The sequence below is a fragment of the Ursus maritimus genome, unplaced genomic scaffold (assembly GCF_017311325.1).
Source record: "Ursus maritimus isolate PB19 unplaced genomic scaffold, ASM1731132v1 scaffold_29, whole genome shotgun sequence".
Taxonomy (NCBI): Eukaryota; Metazoa; Chordata; class Mammalia; order Carnivora; family Ursidae; genus Ursus; species Ursus maritimus.
In genome coordinates, this window is record NW_024425452.1 from 34,036,910 (window position 1) to 34,056,162 (window position 19,253).

Here is a 19,253-nt window from a genome sequence, read left to right on the forward strand (position 1 = left end):
AGAAAAAAAAAAAAAAAAAAAAAAAAAAAAAAAAAAAAAAATCCATTACACTTACCTAAGCTCCCAAAGAATACCATGCATGCATTAAATTACTATGCTGTGACCTGAGTTTGTAAGAGTAAACCTTTATTTTTCATTTTTTTAAATAATATTTTTAATTATATTATGTTAGTCACCATACAGTACATCCCTGGTTTTTGATGTAAAGTTCCATGATTCATTACTTGCGTATAACACCCAGTGCACCATGCATTCAGTGTCCACATTTACATAGTATCCGTACAATTGCAGCTGTACCTCAGGGGAAGAATTTTTTTTTTATATGGTGGCCAAGGTGGGCAGCCCAGCATTCAGAAAAAGTGGCAAGTGCTGTCAAAAAGTTATCTGGGGCAACCCAAGATCAATGTACCAAGGAACAGAAGCTACGCCACACTGGGGCAGTGCAGACTACAGAGTGGTACAGTTGACCCTTCAACAACATGGGTTTGAACTCCAAGGGTCCACTTTCACACAGATTTTTTTTTTTTTTTTTTACAGTCTGGTACCATAAATATATTTTTCTTCCTTATGATTTTCTTAATAACTTTCTCTTCTCATTTTATTGTTAAGGAATACAGTATATAACACATGTAACATAAAAAAAAATACGTGTTAATCGACTATGTTACCAGTAAGGCTTTAGTCAACAGTAGGATTTTGGAGGAGTCAAAGGTTATGCTAAGATTTTTCACTGTAGGGTGGTTGACGCCCCTAACTAACTCCCTGGGGTTGTTCAAGGGTCAACTGGTACTTCCTACAGCACAGTATGGCCTCAGGACAACCCTGTAAGACTTCTCTCACAGGCCACACCCATCTTGCAGGGAACTGCATATGAGAGTTCCAATAGAATCAATCCCATGCAACAAATGCAGAGACACAGACCCATCCTTTTCCTTACTCAAAATCTACACTCAGCAATCATCACACTACACATCACACTTTATGCATTTCTCTATTTTACAAAAAATAAGGTTTAAAAAAGTTGATACTCCACGTCTGAAATAAATTCTAGACTAGAGGGTATCAATAACTGTTCTGAATTATAATGGACAAGACCAGGCTTACTTTTTACTTTATTTTTTTAATAATAATTTTTTTATTGTATTATATTAGTCACCATACAGTACATCCCTAGTTTTTGATGTAAAGTTCCATGATTCATTAGTTGCGTATAACACCCAGTGCACCATGCAATACGTGCCCTCCTTAATACCCATCACCAGCCTATCCCATTCCCCCACCCCCCTCCCCTCTGAAGCCCTCAGTTTGTTTACTTTTTACTTTAAAATCCAGTCATCATCCCTATTCACTTTAACACCTTCCCTCAATGTTTTTCCTTTATTAGGATTCTACTCATCCTTCAGGAAATCTTCCCTGGTCGCTTTTAAATGCAGCCCCATGTGGCCTCCTGCTGCTTTAAAACCTGAGGCATTTTGTTGCTGGTGGGTATTCAGGTTAGACGTGTATCGTGTATTGGTTATAAGTTTCTAACATACCAAAGCTCCTTGAGGGTGGAAACAGTCACGTCCATGTCTGTTTTCTGCGCAGAGCTTCACAGAGCACTGTGCACAACAAACAATGTTGAACAAAATGGACAACCCCCCCCCACTTTAACCCAAAATATCAGCAAGCACTTCTTTAAAAAAGAAAAATCACTAAGCTGTGACATTGTTTTCTAAGACTATATCATGGGACTACTTTATACTTGAAATTCTGTGTCAGTTACAAACTCTTCTATTCATTTATTTATTGAACTGGGCTCTGGAGACACAGAAACATATTGCTGGTCAAAGGAGACAAATACCTGTTCAGATAATAGAAAAAGCCCTATACGAAATGAGTAAAGAGACACAGCAAGAGAGCAAACAGAGCCCAGGTTCAGGGGCTAGCTTAGCCCCTATCTAGATGTACAACTCCAGCAAATTAAATGTCTCTTTGACTTAGGTCCTCCTCTTTAAAATGGGAAGTAATAATTTCTACCTTTCAGGACTATTACAAGGACTGTTTAGTGTCAGAACATAGTAGGCACCCAAGATAAATGTTTGTAAATACTGTTATACACACACCGCATTATGAGAACAGAGTAGAGGTACTAGGAAAGACTCCAAGGGGAAGATCCTAAAGTCAGCTCTATCATGGAACAGGCGTGAGAAGGACATTTTTACCAAGTGTGCAAAGTGGGGAGCCTTAAGAGGTGGTGTGTCCTTGGAGAACTGTGGTGGTCTGGGGGCTAGGTATGTGTGGGCAGGTGGTGGGAGGAACTTAACTAAAGAGCTAGGGGATGACCACTGAGGGATCTCACACAAGACTTAAGAGTTTGGACTTCACTCTATGGACCAACAGGAACCCTTGGAAGTATTTTAGCAGAGAGGTATAAGACTTCACTTTTATAGTCAATCACATCATTCAGTGACTACTAAATTCTATCTGCAAGGTAAGCAGAGGCATAGAATAAGGAATAATTACCTTTGCCTGGAAAGATATACTAGAAGACAAGAAAAGAGTAAGTTAGAAAGCCCAGCTGAGCGTCAGATGAGGTTAACATGGCTAATGAATAGGCAGTGGAAATAGAGGGAGATAATGAATGGAGCAGAAATATATTCAGTTCAGGAGGCTCCACTGATAATTTCCCGGTGAGCAAATGGATATTGGATTGGCCTGAATTGTGAACAATTTCAGATTTCTGGTTTGGGGTTCAGTAAATGCTTTTTTTTTTACTGAAAAGGGAGGAAAGTTGGTCTCAAAGAAGACAAACTATGTTGAACACAAACATTTGAAGTAGCTGCTGGAGATCTATGTTGAGATGTCTGATAAGGGACTGGAAGCATGTTCTGAAGTTCAGGACAAACATTTAGCCTAGATACAAATCTGGGAGTCATCAGCAATAAAATGGGGGCTGAAATCATGTAAGTGGAAGAGGTAACCCAAAAATCCTACCAAAAAAAAAAAAAAAAAAGGAAATTATAAGTAAGTAAAGAAATAGGAATCAGGGCTAAGAAAGACCAACATTTAAGAGATGAACAGAAGAAAAGTGAGTGAAATAACAGTCAGATGGTAAACAGAAGTCCAGGAAAGTGAAATAGTGAGAGCCGATTAAGAAAAGAGCTTCAAAAATTCAAGAAGCAATTAGGGGTCACCAATGTCAAATACTATAGAGTTCTCACAAGCTGACCCTGAAGAACAGAATAGGTACAACTACAGGACTGCTGCCATGGGAAGGAAATAAAACTCAAGTATAGACTAGGTATGAGGGGGAGGGGGTCAAAGGAAAGTTTTTTGTGGTTTAAAGATGGGAGACATTTAAGCATGTTTAAGACAAGTAGGAAAAGGCAAAAAGAGGTGAGGGTAAAAAGAGAGTGGAGATGACTTATGGGAAAGTCTAGAGGCAGAATGAGCTCTAGAATTCAGGGCTCAGATGTCAGAGTTAGCCTCAGAGAGAAGGGTCACACAATGAGGAGAGGTAAGGATGGGTGGAGTAGAAACGGAAGAATGACCAGATACACTGCTACTGAGAGGCACGTTCTTGACAAAGTAGAAGTTACAACTTTTATTAAATCTTGACCTTAAAATATTCATCTTTTTAATATGCTATGCCAGGGGTTGGCAAACTACAGCTTGCTGGGCAATCTGGTTTGCTTCTTGTTTTGTAAATAAAGCTTTATTGGAACACAGCCACGCCCATTTGTTTACATACTGTCTAAGGCTGCTTTCATGCTACAGTGACACAGTTGAATAGTTACAACACCCAACTCAAACTAAATTCAGTGGTCCACGAAGTCTAATATTTACCCTCTGATCTTTAGAGAAAATGTCTGCTGACCTGTCCTGTCACTAAACGGGAAGTGTGCATAGAGCACCTCTGATGCCTAACAGATTAATGGCCGTCTCAAGGAAAAGCAAGTACATGTTTGAACTGGGAGCTGAACTAACTACTTGCATAGATCACTATTTTTATTTGAAGAAATGACTGACAGACTTCAAACCATGGTGATTCTGACTTGGTATTCAGCAGTTACTTTCTCGACAATGGAGAGTCTGTCACTTCAAAGAAAACAAATGACAGTACCGGTTGCCAATGATAAAATTCAATCTTTCAAGTAAAAATCAGAATTTTAGAAAACTTGTGTCTGCCACAGTAAGCTTCAAAATTTTCCAGTTCTCTGATAAGATTGCTGGTGACATTAGTGAATATCACTTATTCATATTATATAATGAAATATGAAAACATTTTGGAAGCTGTAACTCTGTGAACCGGTATTTCTCAAATGACTAGTATGTAATGTTACAAAATAATACATTCAATTAATTCAAAGTAAAGATAGACCAATGCCAATAGATCTTAACAGAGTACAAAAAAATCCACTGATGCAGTTTCAGAATCAAAATTGCGATTTAAATTCAAGAAAACGCCACTTAGAGAGTTATAGTGTAGTATCAAAGAAGGATATCAGCAATTTTCTGAAAAAGCTATTAAAATCGTTCTCCCCTTTCCAACTGTGTATCTGCGTGAGGACAGATCTTCCTCATACACTTCAACTAAAACAATATATCCCAACAGACTGAATACAGAAACAGATATGAGCATCTATCTTCTATTGAGCAAGACATGAAAGAGATGTATAAAGGTATCAAACAATACCACTCTTCTCGCCATATTTTTTGCTTTGGAAAATAATTATTTTCCCTACAAGGATGATTTGTGTTAATGTCAATAGGTTCATCATTCTTATTTTAGGATAAAAAATATTTTTAAACTTTCTTAGTTTCGGTTTCTAATACATTAAATATCTAAAGCTATAACTCACATACATGAAAGCTCTCTGAATTCCTCAATAATTTAAAAGTACAAAGCTATCCTGAGACCAAACAGTTTGAGAGTTGCTATTCTTGGTATATATCTAAAAAGAGAATTGCTAGGTTGTAGGGTATCCACATATTTAACTTTACAAAATGTTTTTATATAGTGGTTGCAAACATTTATATTCTCACCAGTAGTTTATATAAGTATCTACTGCTTTCCTTGCTCACCAAATAAAGGGTTTCCATTTAAAGAATTTTAAAAAATTAAAACAAAGCATAGACATAAACACACAGAAAAAAATGTTCTTGAAAATTGTAAATCTACATGTCAAATACCTGTCATATTTGAATTCCTTCGAATTCAAAGCATTAGCTGAATTTGGGGAGACAGATCTGGTATCTATTTAAGATTTATTTATTTGTCAGAGACAGAGAGAGCGAGTGAGCGAGCGCGTGCACAAGCAGGGGGAGCGACAGGCAGAGGGAGAAGCAGGCTCCTCACTGAGCAGGGAGCCCGATGTGGGACTTGATCCCAGGATCCTCCGATACTGACCTGAGCCAAAGGCAAACGCTTAACCGACTGAGCCACCCAGGTGTCCCAGATCTGGTTATCTTTTTAAAGATAGGTTTTAAAATAGCTTCACTGAAGTACAACTGACATAAAAAACCGCACATATTTAAAGGATATTATTTGGTAAGTTTTGACAAACATGCATACATAAAACTACCATCAAAATCAAGATAATGAACATATTCATCACCCCCAAAATTTTCCTACAGACCTTTTATAATTCCTCCTTCCTACCGCTCACCATTCTTTGCTGCTGTCCCTTAGCAACCATCAATTTGCTGTCAGCCAATATACATTAGTTTGTATCTTCTAATACAATAAAAATTCTCTAAAAAAGAGAATCATACATTGGCGGGGAGGCAGGGGAGAGGTCTGGCTTCTTTCACTCAGGATAATTATGAGATTCATCCAGTTGTTTAATGTATCATCCGGTTGTTGCAGTTATCAATAGTTCCAATAGTTCATCCTTTTTTATTACTGAGGTGTTTTCTGTTGTATGGACAGAGCAGAATTGTTTATTCATTCACCTACTGATGGCCATTTGGAGTGTCTCCAGTTTTTGATGGTTACAAGTCAAGCTGCCATGAACATTTGTGTACGAGGATCTGCATGGACATATGCTTTCAATTCCTTGGGTAACTGCCTAGGACTCGACTGTTTAAATCATTTTGAAGTAAATATTTAAGAAACTGCCTGTTTCCAAAATGGCTACATCATGTTATATTCCCGCCAGCAGTGTATTGGCACGCTAGTGTATTTTTTGCCATTCTAACAGGTGTGACATGGCATCTCATGGCGGTTTTCTTTCCATTTCCGTAATGGCTACTAATGTTGAACATATTTTTCATGTACTTTTTGTTACTTTATTTGCCATAGGTATAAATTCTTTGCCCATTTTTATTGGATTGTTTGTTTTCTAATTGTCGAGCTATTTTGGATCAAGTCCACTATCAGATACATAATTTGCAAATATATATATATTTGCAAGTTTATGGCTCCCCATTTCATGCTTTTAACAGTGTCTTTCAAAGAACAGAAATTCTCAATTATCTACCAAGGTTTTCTTTAAGGGTTTGTGCTTTTGTGTCATACCTAAGAAATCTTTGCTTGAGTCAAAGTCACAAAGATTTTCACCTGTGTTTCTTCTAGAAGTTTTACAGTTTCAGGATTGTATGTTTAGATCTATAATACAGTGTTAGTTTTTTATAAATGGTATGAGGTATGGATACAGGGTCTTTTTTTTTTTTTTTGCATATATCAAATTGTTCCAGCACTATTTGTTAAAAAACCTCTTCTCTCCTAGTTTTTCTTTCCCACTTTTTACCTTTGTCAAAAATCAACTGACCACATCTTGGAGTCTATTTCAGGACTTATTCTGTTCTACTGATCTATTTGTCTGCTCTTAATAACACACTATCTTTATTAATGTAAATTTTAATAATTCCTGAAATCATGTAGTGTTAGCCCTCTAACTGTTCTTTTTCAAAGCAGTTTTTGCTCTTTTAAATCCTTTGTATTTCCATAAATTTTACAATGAATTTATCAATTCTAACAAAAAATGTCTGCTGGGATTTTGACTGGGATTATGTTGAATACATAGGTCAATTTTGGTTGATGTGGCATTCTAGCAATACTGAGTCTTCTCACTTATGTACACGGTCTGTCTCTGCATGTATTGAGAGCTGCTTTAATTTGTCCCAGCAATGTTGTGCAGTGTTCAATATTCAGGTCTTACATATATTTTTTTCAGATTCCTTCCTAAGTATTTTACACATTTTGATGATATGGTAAATGGTATTGTTTCTTTTTCATTTCCATTTCTAATTGTTCACTGCCAGTATTAAGAAACAGAACTTACATTTGTATATGGACTATACCACACAACTTTGCTTAACTCATCAGTTCTTTTTTGTGGATTCTATCATATATTCTGCATAGATGACATTATCTCTGATAAAGTCAGTTTTTACTTTTTTTTTTAATATTTTATTTATTTATTTGACACAGAGAGAGAGACAGCGAGAGAGGGAACACAAGCAGGGGGAGTGGAAAAGGGAGAAGCAGGCTCTCCGCTGAGCAGGGAGCCGGATGTGGGGCTCGAACCCCAGGACCCTGGGATCATGACCCGAGCCGAAGGCAGACACTTAACGAATGAACCACCCAGGTGCCCCAGTATTTACTTCTTTGCAATCTTGATACCTTTTCCTCCTCTTTTTTAAAATTTTAATTATTTTTTTTTTTTTGCTTGATGGTATTGGTACTGGCCAGAATCTCCAATGCAATTTGAAGAGTGGTGAGAAAGAACATCCTTTTCTTTATTCCTGATCATAAGGGGAAACATTCAGCTTATTCAGTTTTTCACTAGTAAATGTGATGTTAGAAGTAGGTTTTTCACAGATATCCTATGTCATAGTAAAGAAGTTTCCTTCTACTAGTTTGCTCACAGTTTTTATCATAATTGGATGTTGGATGTGTCAAATATATTTCTCTATCTATTGAGACGATCATATGGTTTTTCTTTTTCAGTCTGTTCTTATGGTGAATTGCACTGATTGGTTTTTTAAAAATATTTTATTTATTTGAGAGGGAGAGAGAGAGTGCACAAGTGATGGAGAAGGAGAGGGAGACTCTCAAGCAGACTCTGCACTGAGCACAGAGCCTGACACAGGGTTCAATCCCACAGCCCTGAGATTATGACCTGAGCTGAAATCAAGAGTTGGATGCTTAACCCACTGAGCCACCCAGAAGCGCCTGCGCTGATTAACTTCAAATGTTAAACTAACCTCGCATGCTTGGGATAAACTTCTTTCATCACAATATTTTATCTGTCACTGGATTTGATTTGCTAAAATTTTGTTAAGAATTTTTACATCCAGGGGCACCTGGCTGGCTCAGTCAGAAGAGTGACCCTTGATCTCAGAGTCATGAGTTCGAGCCCCACGTTGGGTGTAGAGATTACTTAAATTTTTTTTTTAAAAGAATTTTTACAGCTACGTTCATGAGGGATATTGGTCTACAGTTTCTTTTCTTGTAATATCTTTGATTCTTCTTTTTTTTTTTTTTTTAAGATTTATTTATTTATTTATTTGACAGAGATAGAGACAGCCAGCGAGAGAGGAACACAAGCAGGGGAAGTGGGAGAGGAAGAAGCAGGCTCCCAGCAGAGGAGCCTGATGTGGGGCTTGATCCCAGGACTCCGGGATCACGCCCTGAGCCGAAGGCAGACGCTTAACGACCCAGGCGCCCCCTGTCTGGTTCTTCAATCAGAGTAACAGTCTCATAAAATAAGTATTTTCTCAGCTTCAATTTTCTGGAAGAGATTGTGTAGAATTAGGATTATTTCTTTTTTAAATGTTTGGTAGTTTTCCAGGCCTGGAATTTTCTTTGATAGAATGTTTTTAACCATAACTTCAATTTCTTTAATAGCTATAGGGCTCTCTAGGTTATTTATTTATTTTTGAATGAGTCTGGGTAGTTTGTCCTTTTCAAGTCATTTGCCCTTTTCATATAAGGTGTTGTACTGGCATCAAGTTGTTAAACAGTATTCCCATATTGTCCTTTTAACATCTATAGAATCCATAGTGATGTGATCTCGTAATTACCTGATATTGGTAATTTACGTCTTTTTTTTTTCTTTTTCTTTTTGATCACTCTGGGTAAAGTCATTTCAATTGTATCAATCTTCCCAAAGACTCAGCTCCATCTCTGCAATTCAGAGGATGCTCCAATTCAGGTGGGGTCCTCCACCTCGTCCTACAGCCTGGAACCGCTGTCTTGACAGTACGCTGGGACAATCCCAGAACTCATTTCGTTCTCCATCTCTCAGGGATCACTGTGTCCGATCGCCTGATGCCCAATACATTGGCAACAATTATTTGATATATTTTGTCCAGTTTCTCAGTTGTTTCAGGCAGGAGGGTAAATACAGACCCTGTTACTCCATCTTGCCACAAAGTGTAAGTCTTTCTTTTTGGTAGTTTTAAGCAACTGAAAATATATCAGAAAATCCCTCTGAGGCAAGATAATGCCAACAAAATAAGAGAATAAAAGAAACAGATGAAAGTGGAAAAAGAACTTTAACTTTTGAGAGTTGTAAATAATTGCTCGCTCACTAAAATAAGAAAATAGTGACAAACCTGAACAGCTCTCAAATTCTTGATCTCCTGTGTCTTTTTCCACTAGTACACGAGACTCTCAACCACTTCAACCGTGTGGAAAGGTAGCACACAACAGGGCCCTTGCTACCTCTTACCCGGACCGCTCCGTAACCTGTTCTCTGGGTCGCCTCCAGCCCAACTAGATATACGTGTGGAAAAATAACGGCCCAAGTGTCCACTTCTGATCTTGGCAGTCACCTGCTTAAAGCCCCCCTGGGGCCTCCTCGTATCCACTGAATTAAATACAATTACTTCAACACTGAGTAAAAGACCCTTTTTCATAAGGCACAGCTACTATCCTATTCTTTACTGTGAGTTGCACACCAATACTATTGTATTTATACCTTTGTATGCTGTTCTTATCACTCAGAATGTCTCTGCCTTCACTCTTTTGAGATCTCATCTCTTAAGGCAATCTCAAATACTGTAACCTCCAAGAAGTCTCTTCTAGTATTGCCCTCAAATGGAAAAGAGGCTTTAGTTTTCTCTTCCATGCAGAGTGGGGCAAAGGACACTGGACCTGCTACTTAAGGACAAGTTAATTGGACCACACTGTGGCTCTATATTTTCACCTAGAAATGGGAGTAATATTAACTACCTTACAGGATAGACTTTGTCATTTGTGCTAATCTTTACACATCTTCATTATTGTCCTTATTACATAAAATTATAATTGTTAATTTACATTATCTTTGCTCTATTGGAGCTCAATATCCAATAAGTAGGAATGAGGTCATTATCTGTATCTTTTGATCCCTGGTACCTAACACAGGCCTGGCATATAAAAGACACTTAACAAATGGATGGCTATGACTGGCTCAGCATTATCTGCCTCAATATAAAGCACTTGCATACTAAAACTGATAGTTGGTATTAAAGGTCTATTTCTTTCTTTAATTCTTACTGGATGCAACTGAATCACCAATTAGGCAGAGAGAATTACTTTCTATGCCACTGATTTATATATACTTTTATCAGCAGCTTAAATTTAGAAAGGGAACTTGTATTCCATTTTTAAATCTCTCCTAAGTTTAATTATAAGATTCTGTCGTATCCCACTGGAACAGCAATTTTCCTTAGACTAAATGCCAGAAAGGGGAGCAAAGATTGCTCATTCTTTTATTTTACAATCTTTTTTTTTTTTAAGATTTTATTTTTATTTATTCGACAGAGATAGAGACAGCCAGCGAGAGAGGGAACACAAGCAGGGGGGAGTGGGAGAGGAAGAAGCAGGCTCATAGCAGAGGAGCCTGATGTGGGGCTCGATCCCATAAGGCCGGGATCACGCCCTGAGCCGAAGGCAGACGCTTAACCGCTGTGCCACCCAGGCGCCCCTTACAATCATCTTCTAAACTTACCCCCCTCCCCCGCCAAAAAAGAAAATGAGGAGCTACAGAACAACATCCAGTGATCCACTAATACACAGATTTTAGACATTAACATCTCAGAGTATTTGCCACATGAACTTATATGTAAATTTATTAACTGTTCTTTTAAATTTATATCTTTTTTTCTTCCTTCTCCACTCTTTTCCTTCCCTCCTACTAGTTAACAACAGTGGAGAGCTCAAACATTTGAAAACAGAAAGTAATCTTTCCAATTTGGGCAACAAAAAGATAATGATGCTGATGGTCTGAGGTTGCTCGGGCTCAGTATGAATGGCAGACATTAATGGCTGCCTCACCAAGACCTATTTCCTTCTCTCTTCTTCCTTACCAGCAAATGCCATCCATCCCCCCGGCCTGGTCCACCCATCAGAAAAGCAAAAAAATGCCAGATACGTGCAATCCCCATTTCCCTTGTAGCTAGACACCCACATACAAAGGGCAGTCTGTTGGGCCACCTGAGAAAACTTTTTCCTTTGAAATAAACGGTGTTGTATAATTAACAGAGTGGAAACATGCCTCCTCTCCTACAATGGATGCAGTTGTGTATGCATGGGACATGATGGTCATCTTGACACAGGAGGACAGACTTCAGCAAGCTGGAGCCAGCAGTGGGGAAACATGAAAAGCACCTGGGTCTGTGGTGGTGCCGGTGAGTTGCTAATCAAACCCTGAGCTGCCCCACCTGCAGACTTCTTAAGGAAGACAGTAAATTAGCTCATTAATTCCAGACTTGGGGTAGTCTGTTACTTGCAACCAAAAGAATCCTAAGCGATACAAACTGCAACAAAACACAACAAAAGGAACCAGGCCCATGACTTCTACAGTGTCTTCCAGCTCTAATAGCATTTGAGTATCTCCCCACTCCTCAAAATCACATTGTTTTTACAAAGTTCAACACCCCCCAGCAGTGCCTTCCCTTGAGATAAGGGGTCCTTTGTGTAGAGGCTCTGTTTCAGGTGAGTTGGTTATAGGAACTAGGGAAAAGAGCATAGAAAAAGGATCACATTTGGGGAAAGAGAATATCCTTCTCCTATGCAGAGAGAAGACCTACTAATGTGAAATAATTTTATAAAATACAAATTTTGCACTTAGAACTTCTGATGTGACATGGGGAAGACTGGAAAATAATCAGAACAAAATAACGAAGGAGGTGGCTGGACATTCCAAAGGTTGGGGAGAGGCCCTGGGACAACTGTGGCCCGTCTAGGCAGGGCTGGGCACGTAGAATGAAATGACCTCGTGAGAGCAAAGGTGGGACAGCAGGCGTGAGAGTTGATGACCCTCAACTGTTAAGTGCAGACAACAAGGCTGACTGGGGCAGGAAATAAAAGAAGAAACACCAGTGGCTTTACAGAAATCAATAGGGGAGCAGCTTGCAAATGTGCCCTATATGATGAACAGTATTTGCAGAATTTAACAGTATCCTTCTTCAAATAAATTCTCCTTTAAATAAAAAGGTACAAAATGTGAGCTTTTAAATATTTTTCACTTAATTTAGTCAATACAGCTACATAAAAACTTTATTTGTATTTTTATATTATTACAATGTGAACTTTGATGTAATCTAGTTTCTAAACTAAGTAAACTATTTCTAGTCTTTTCATCTCAAAGAAAAATGTGTATACTTTGTAACTTTTTTGTAGGCCTTTGTAGAAATGCGTACTACAAAAATCTCCTTATGCTGTTTGTTCTCCTCTAGGACTTTGGCAGATTCGAAATAAGGAGGTGCAGTATATCGCATAGTTAAGTCACTCAGTTAAGGTTTTGGAGCCAGACCAGATCCATCCAGTTCAATTATCATCTGTTATTTAATAACTGTGTGACCTTGAGCAAAGCTGCCTCTCTTAACTTCCATTTCTGCATTACTATGATGGAGATAATAACGGCACCCATCTGACAGCTGTTTTATTAAAGAGGGTACGGCAAGCAAAATGTCTAGCACACAGCCTGAGACATAAGGGAGTGGATAGCAAAGCATCCATAAATATATATTTTATATATAACATACAAATACATATATTAATACATAGGAAATAATATAATGGCTATAAATCCAGGAGTTATAGAGATGTACATACATACTCTACTACACACATAGTATAATGCACACTAAAAGGGATGGAGACACACACACACAATTATAACAGATTCACCATTTGGCTACCTGTATCAAAAAGGAATTGGCATACTTTGTTAATTAATTCATTTAACTCACTCATTAACAAATATTTACTAAATGTTTATCAGGTGCCCAGCAGAGATAAGTACTGTGATGGAAAATAAAATAAGGGGCTAGAGAACAATAGTGGGTACTGTTTCAGATAGGATGACCAGAAAAGGCCTCCTGAAGGAAATAACATTTAAAGAGACCTAAACGCAGCAAGGAAGGAAAGAGAAGCAGTGTAGGGGAGGCATGTGCTTGTATTTATGTTGTTTCTCTTTCTACCCACTTTCCCCGACTTTGTTATTCTCTTCTTTGATTTCACTCCCAACTACAGGGAATGCCATGCCTTATGTAATGTTTGAACTACACCCAAAGGTAGGTCTGTTGTCTGTGGAGCACATAAAAGGATGCCCTCAGAATTATGTCAATCATTTGGGTCTCATGGCAAACTATACCCCAAAGTGTTCTAAACATGGGTCAGTTTGAGAGGCCGGCATCAGCAACCTTTTCAAAGTGAACGTTATAAATTACTATGATTCTCTGACCCACTGGAGTAGAGGAGATACTGACCATGCGGCCTCCCCAGCGCAGCATCGTGAGTCCCAAAGCTTCAGGGAGCCAGCTTAAGTGCCCTACCACCTGTGTGCATGAATCTGAGTCCAGGGCCATGTACCACACTACTGTCTGAGACTGGGGGCTGGGAAATTGGTAACCAGTCCATGTGTCAAAGACTGCATCCTCAGTTAACTCTGGTTAAAACTCTGGTGGTAGAAAATCATTAGGACAGGGGCACCTGGGCGGCTCAGTCAGTTAAGCATCTGCCTTTGACTCAGGTCATGATCCTGGAGTCCTGGGATTAGCCTGCACTGGGGCCCCTGCATGGTGGGCAGTCTGCTTCTCCCACTGCCTCCTCCCCGCCCCGTCCCTTGTGCGCTCTCTCTCTCTCAAATAAATAAAATCTTTAAAAAAAATCATTAGGACAAAAATTGGAAGTTTATATTTTTGTCTTTTAGGATCCATACACAGCCTGCTCTGTATAAACAATGTAACCTTTAAGCAAGTCCCTGGATTTCTTTAGCTTAGCGTCTTTATTCATGAGGTAGAAATAATCACATATGTCCATTAGCCACAATACCACGTTGCTTTTGTACTTTACTCTCTTCTGAATGTTTTCTTATAAATCACCATGTAGTTCTCAAAAGAACTCTATGCTTTAAGAACCAGATGACAATTTATATGAACAGAAATTTAAAAGGACATGTAAAAAATAGGTAGCATTATAGAGGTGGAAGATGACATTTGTAACAGGGCACTGAAACAGAAGATCTTGGTGTTCTGGGCAATCCACAAAGAATCTCAAGCCAGTTCTCTAAGCTGGCAGTAATTGCTGGAAGGATGGCCTTTGCTGACTTTGTTGACAGGGAGATTTTAGAAGATACGTGTGGTGTGGGTTTCTCATTTCCTTCTACTGCCACACAATGATCAACGACCTTTGTCTAGTCTTCAGGTGCGTCAGGTAAATCCACTCATGTCCCATTTACTTCATGATCTTAAGTTTTGTTTTTGTTTTTTCACAGAGCCTAGGTCTAAAAATAAGCACACTAATGATGTACTGTATGGTGACTAACATAACATCATCATCATCATCATCATCATAATAATAATAATAAAGAAGGTCATAGAGGGGATGGAGGAAAGTATTCCAGGCAGCGGCATCAGCATGTGCAAAGGCCCTGAGGTGAGAGAGTGATTAGCATGTTTGGGGGACACGAAGGGAGGGATTTTTGTCTATTTTGTTTGCTGCAGTGTCACCAGTGACTGACACGTAATAGGTGCTCAATAAATATTGAATGCATGAAAAAAATAAAAATAAGCACAAAGGGTTTACATTTAAATTATCACAAAACAGTATTTGAGAGGTCTCTCAAGAAGAATTTGCCACGTTAGTAAATTTACCATATCCCACCATTCATCAACCCTGCATGTCTTTTTAAATATCTAACCTGAGTTCTTCATGCTCTCACCACGGCCCATCACTTCCGATTCTGTCCTCAGAAAGGACGAGCCACTTCATCCTCAGTTAACTCTTTATATTCAACACCTCCTTTTACAGTGTTCTCAAGCCATTAAGAAAAGCAGTATTTCAGAGTTAGGAACCAAACAGCAGAAAGAAGGCATTGGTTTTCTGTTCCCATCAAGCTCCCCGCCAACATATGTGCAGCTTATGTTTCCTAAAAATAAACAGTATGCCAAAATGACAACTCCTGCTGCAGACAATCAAGACTCTTCCCCTTTGCTGTAGCTACAGCCTAATCTCTAGAACGTCTCTCCCAAATTCATATCCATCTTTCACTCCGAGGCTAGCACAGGGCTGGATTTTGTCTACCTGCCATCGCTGCTCCCTGCCTAGGCAGGATTCTCTGGCAACACTCCCCAACGCTATCCCATCTCCTTGACCATACCCCAAGTCTTACTTTTATTTTTCAGAACGCTTTACAGAATTTCCTAGAAGGAAATGTCCAAAGAACACCGAATTCTATTTTCTTTCTGAAATACCAAGGAATAAAACTTTAGTTCTTAATGCATTTTTATTATTAAATATAAAACTTTATCTTTACTGCAGTAAAAGAAAGAAAAAGAATATTAAAGTGAAATGAAAAAAATATGTAAGCCTCACCTCCATATGGATCCTTAATTCCTAAGGGAAAAAATAAGAGGAAAAACTGAGAAAGGGTTCTACATTTGCTTTAGAGGCACTGAACAGGGGTCGCTGGGACTACACTGACTGATGAGCGGCTGTAGGGGAAAAGCAATGAGTGATCACAAATTTAGATGTAACAGGTGGTAGCAGCATCAAAGTGAATCAGTGAGTTGACCCCTGAAACACGAGGTCCTCTCACTATTTCTTCCTTTGTTCCCAGCCTTGAAGAGCGGAGGACCCCCACCAGACTGAGACCACTTTCTTCCATTCGATAGCCAGAAAGGAAAAGTTAAGTCCCTGGTTCCATAACAGATGAGGGGGCCGGGAGGGACATATCTTTCTGATGACCCATAATGGAATTCACTGTCTTTAACCCTGAAAATACTGCAACAACTCTTAGTTTCTTTGGTAGATTAGCCCAAAGCTTCACTGTACCTCAGGTACGTTACGGTTACCACAGGCTCCGGCGAGACACCGAGGGAACTTAAATACTAATCAGAACGTTGTTCTAGAGAAGGTGGTGCTTAAGATCTACAAAGCTTCAGTGTCGTAATTGGCATCAAAAAGTTATATACTGCTCATGGCGACTTCTTTAGATCAGCTAAATCAAAATATAACCACCTTTCCCATTGCACAGACAATGCTTCATTATTATTCATTCCTAATAGCTCTTTATAAAGACACCTAACATCTCTTTAGCACTCAGAGCTAAGAGCAACTCAAGTCAAATATATGTATAAAATCTTCTGGGTCACACAGTTAATTTATGTCACTGAAAAAGCTAAACCTCTCTCATGTGTATCAGTAAAGCTTGAAAATTTAGGAATAGAGAGTTTATCATCCCACGACTCTTTTTGCCATTCATACCTGTACCGCAATCCGTGTCTGGAACGTTATGCACGTTAGTAACCACAGTAACAGACGCATCACTATGCAATTTAAAAGGAAAAAGGTTTTAAATTTTCAAACCTTCTGTTGTGGCTACTTCTTCTTACCGTATTCTAGAACTTTTGATCTAATTTTCATTTCCCTTCATTCTTATGGAATAAAAAATCTGGCATTGTTATTTCCCACCAAAAATTCACTCTTTGGTGGTCCAACTCTTTAAAACTCTCCGTGTCTAAATGCTCTAAGTATGCTCTGCAGACAAGCAGCTTCACAAATGCACAATATTTTGGCCATCAGTTTCATTCCATTCTCTCCAAATTTAATTCTTCTCAGTTCTGCCCATTTCCTTATAAACTTCTTATGCTCACCACTAAGAAATACGATATATAACTTTACAAGTGTTTTCTTAAGTTCCCTGGTGCTCAGTCTAGGAGAAATTTCTTAGCTTTGGCACTACTGACATTTTGGGCTAGATAATTCTTGGTTGGAGGGCGGTGGGGACTGTGCTGTCCTATGCATTGCAGGATGGTTAGCAGTTCCCGTGTCCTCTACCCATGAGATGGCAGTAGCACCTTCCCTTCCCCAGTCAAGACAGTCAAAACCATCTCCAGAGATTGTCAACTTTCCCCTTTGGGATAAAACTGCCCCCTCTTGAGGACTGCTTATCTAGAATAAGAGTTTGGAGATCTCAGGAGATCAAGTCAGGCTACAGTAGGGCCCCCGGGAAGCTGTTCCAGCTTGTAATCAATATTTTCTCCAGTTTCAGTTGTGGGCAGATGACCGTGCTGTATGAGTAACAGTCTATAAGAACGGAATATACAGCATTTACTGTTATAACCAAATAATATTTATAGAAAAGAGATTCATACTTAAGGACAGCAGTCCCCAGCTTTTCAAGGGGTTATGATCCAAAAGTTTATAAGTATATTTAGAACCAAGAACACATTCAGTTGAACTACCCAAAATTACCATTGTTGTCTCAGTAAAAAAAAAAAAAATGGCTTAACAACATCAGCAATTTCATATAATTCAACCTAGTAATTTCTTTCTGTAGCAATGGTAGGTTCCCACAAAATCCTGTTGAAGAATTCTACCCCTGCTGCCTCCTTTTTCTCTCGAGGTCCCTGGGTACTACTGACTTCATTTTCATTTTCACCAAGAGCAGTCACTGCTTCTGTTGAGGCAGTCCACCTCTCCAGATCCTGTGGAACAATATACACACAGCCTCAGAACGGTTTTCACCCTGCAGTCCAAGGGCAGAGATGCCTATTTTTCCACATTTCTCTTCAGCTCTTTTCTTCCATTTGTTTAGATCCCCAAAATAAAGACAAACGATGAGTCTTTGTATATACAAAGGACAGAAGATTCATCTATAGTTGGCAATATGACAAAGATTACGAGCCAACACACACACACACACACACACACACACACACACACACACACACACACACAGCATCAAAGCAAAAACAGATGAGGAAAGGAAAAAGAACTGCACTTGTTAGAGGTGAAAAATACTAGAGAAAACAGAAACTGAAGGGCATACTCGTTGAGTAGCAAATGTCTATCACAGATGACAGCAAGGGTTGTGAGGAAGATTAGAGGGTTATCTATCAATCAGCAATCAACTCTGAAACCAGTAACTTGTCCCAAAGATGACTAATCATGGTCTACCACTCCCCCAAAATGTTCTGAAATAGGGAGTGGTGGCAGGAATCCTGGACTCAAAAATCCTCGAGATATGGATTTTAAATATGAAGCTCTATGGATCACAAGCTTGAATTATCAAGTCGGAGAAGTAGCTCCCTTGAACTCTGACACCCTCTATACCTCCTCTCCATCTAGTGACCTGACAGTCCCCTGTTTTCTCTCCTCAACCATAGAAAAAGATGAGCTCTCCCCTCCTGTTTAGCCACAGCTCCTTCTGGGCTCCCACCCCCCTAGGGCTTTCTCTCTACTTACTCCCTACATCTTTATTCTTTCTTTCGATAATACACTCTCCTCTGTATCTTTTTTTTTTTTTAAGATTTTATTTATTTATTTGAGAGAGAGAATGAGAGAGAGAACGTGAGAGGGGGGTGGGTCAGAGGGAGAAGCAGACTCCCCGCTGAGCAGGGAGCCTCATGCGGGACTCGATCCTGGGACCCTGAGATCATGACCTCAGCTGAAGGCAGATGCTAAACCAACTGAGCCACCCAGGTGCCCCCTCCTCTGTATCTTTTTTTTTTTTTTTAAAGATTTTATTTATTTATTTGAGAGAGAGAATGAGAGAGAGAACGTGAGAGGGGGGTGGGTCAGAGGGAGAAGCAGACTCCCCGCTGAGCAGGGAGCCTCATGCGGGACTCGATCCTGGGACCCTGAGATCATGACCTCAGCTGAAGGCAGATGCTAAACCAACTGAGCCACCCAGGTGCCCCCTCCTCTGTATCTTTTTTTTTTTTTTAAAGATTTTATTTATTTATTTGAGAGAGAGAATGAGAGAGAGAACGTGAGAGGGGGGTGGGTCAGAGGGAGAAGCAGACTCCCCGCTGAGCAGGGAGCCTCA

General features: G+C 39.3%; 1 protein-coding gene across 1 annotated transcript in view; it reads right to left on the reverse strand.

Annotated features, from left to right (window-relative positions):
• The window catches only part of SNAP91 (synaptosome associated protein 91), a 131,367-nt gene that overhangs the window by 87,874 nt on the left and 24,240 nt on the right, over positions 1 to 19,253 (reverse strand). The gene's annotated exons all lie outside the window — the stretch shown is intronic.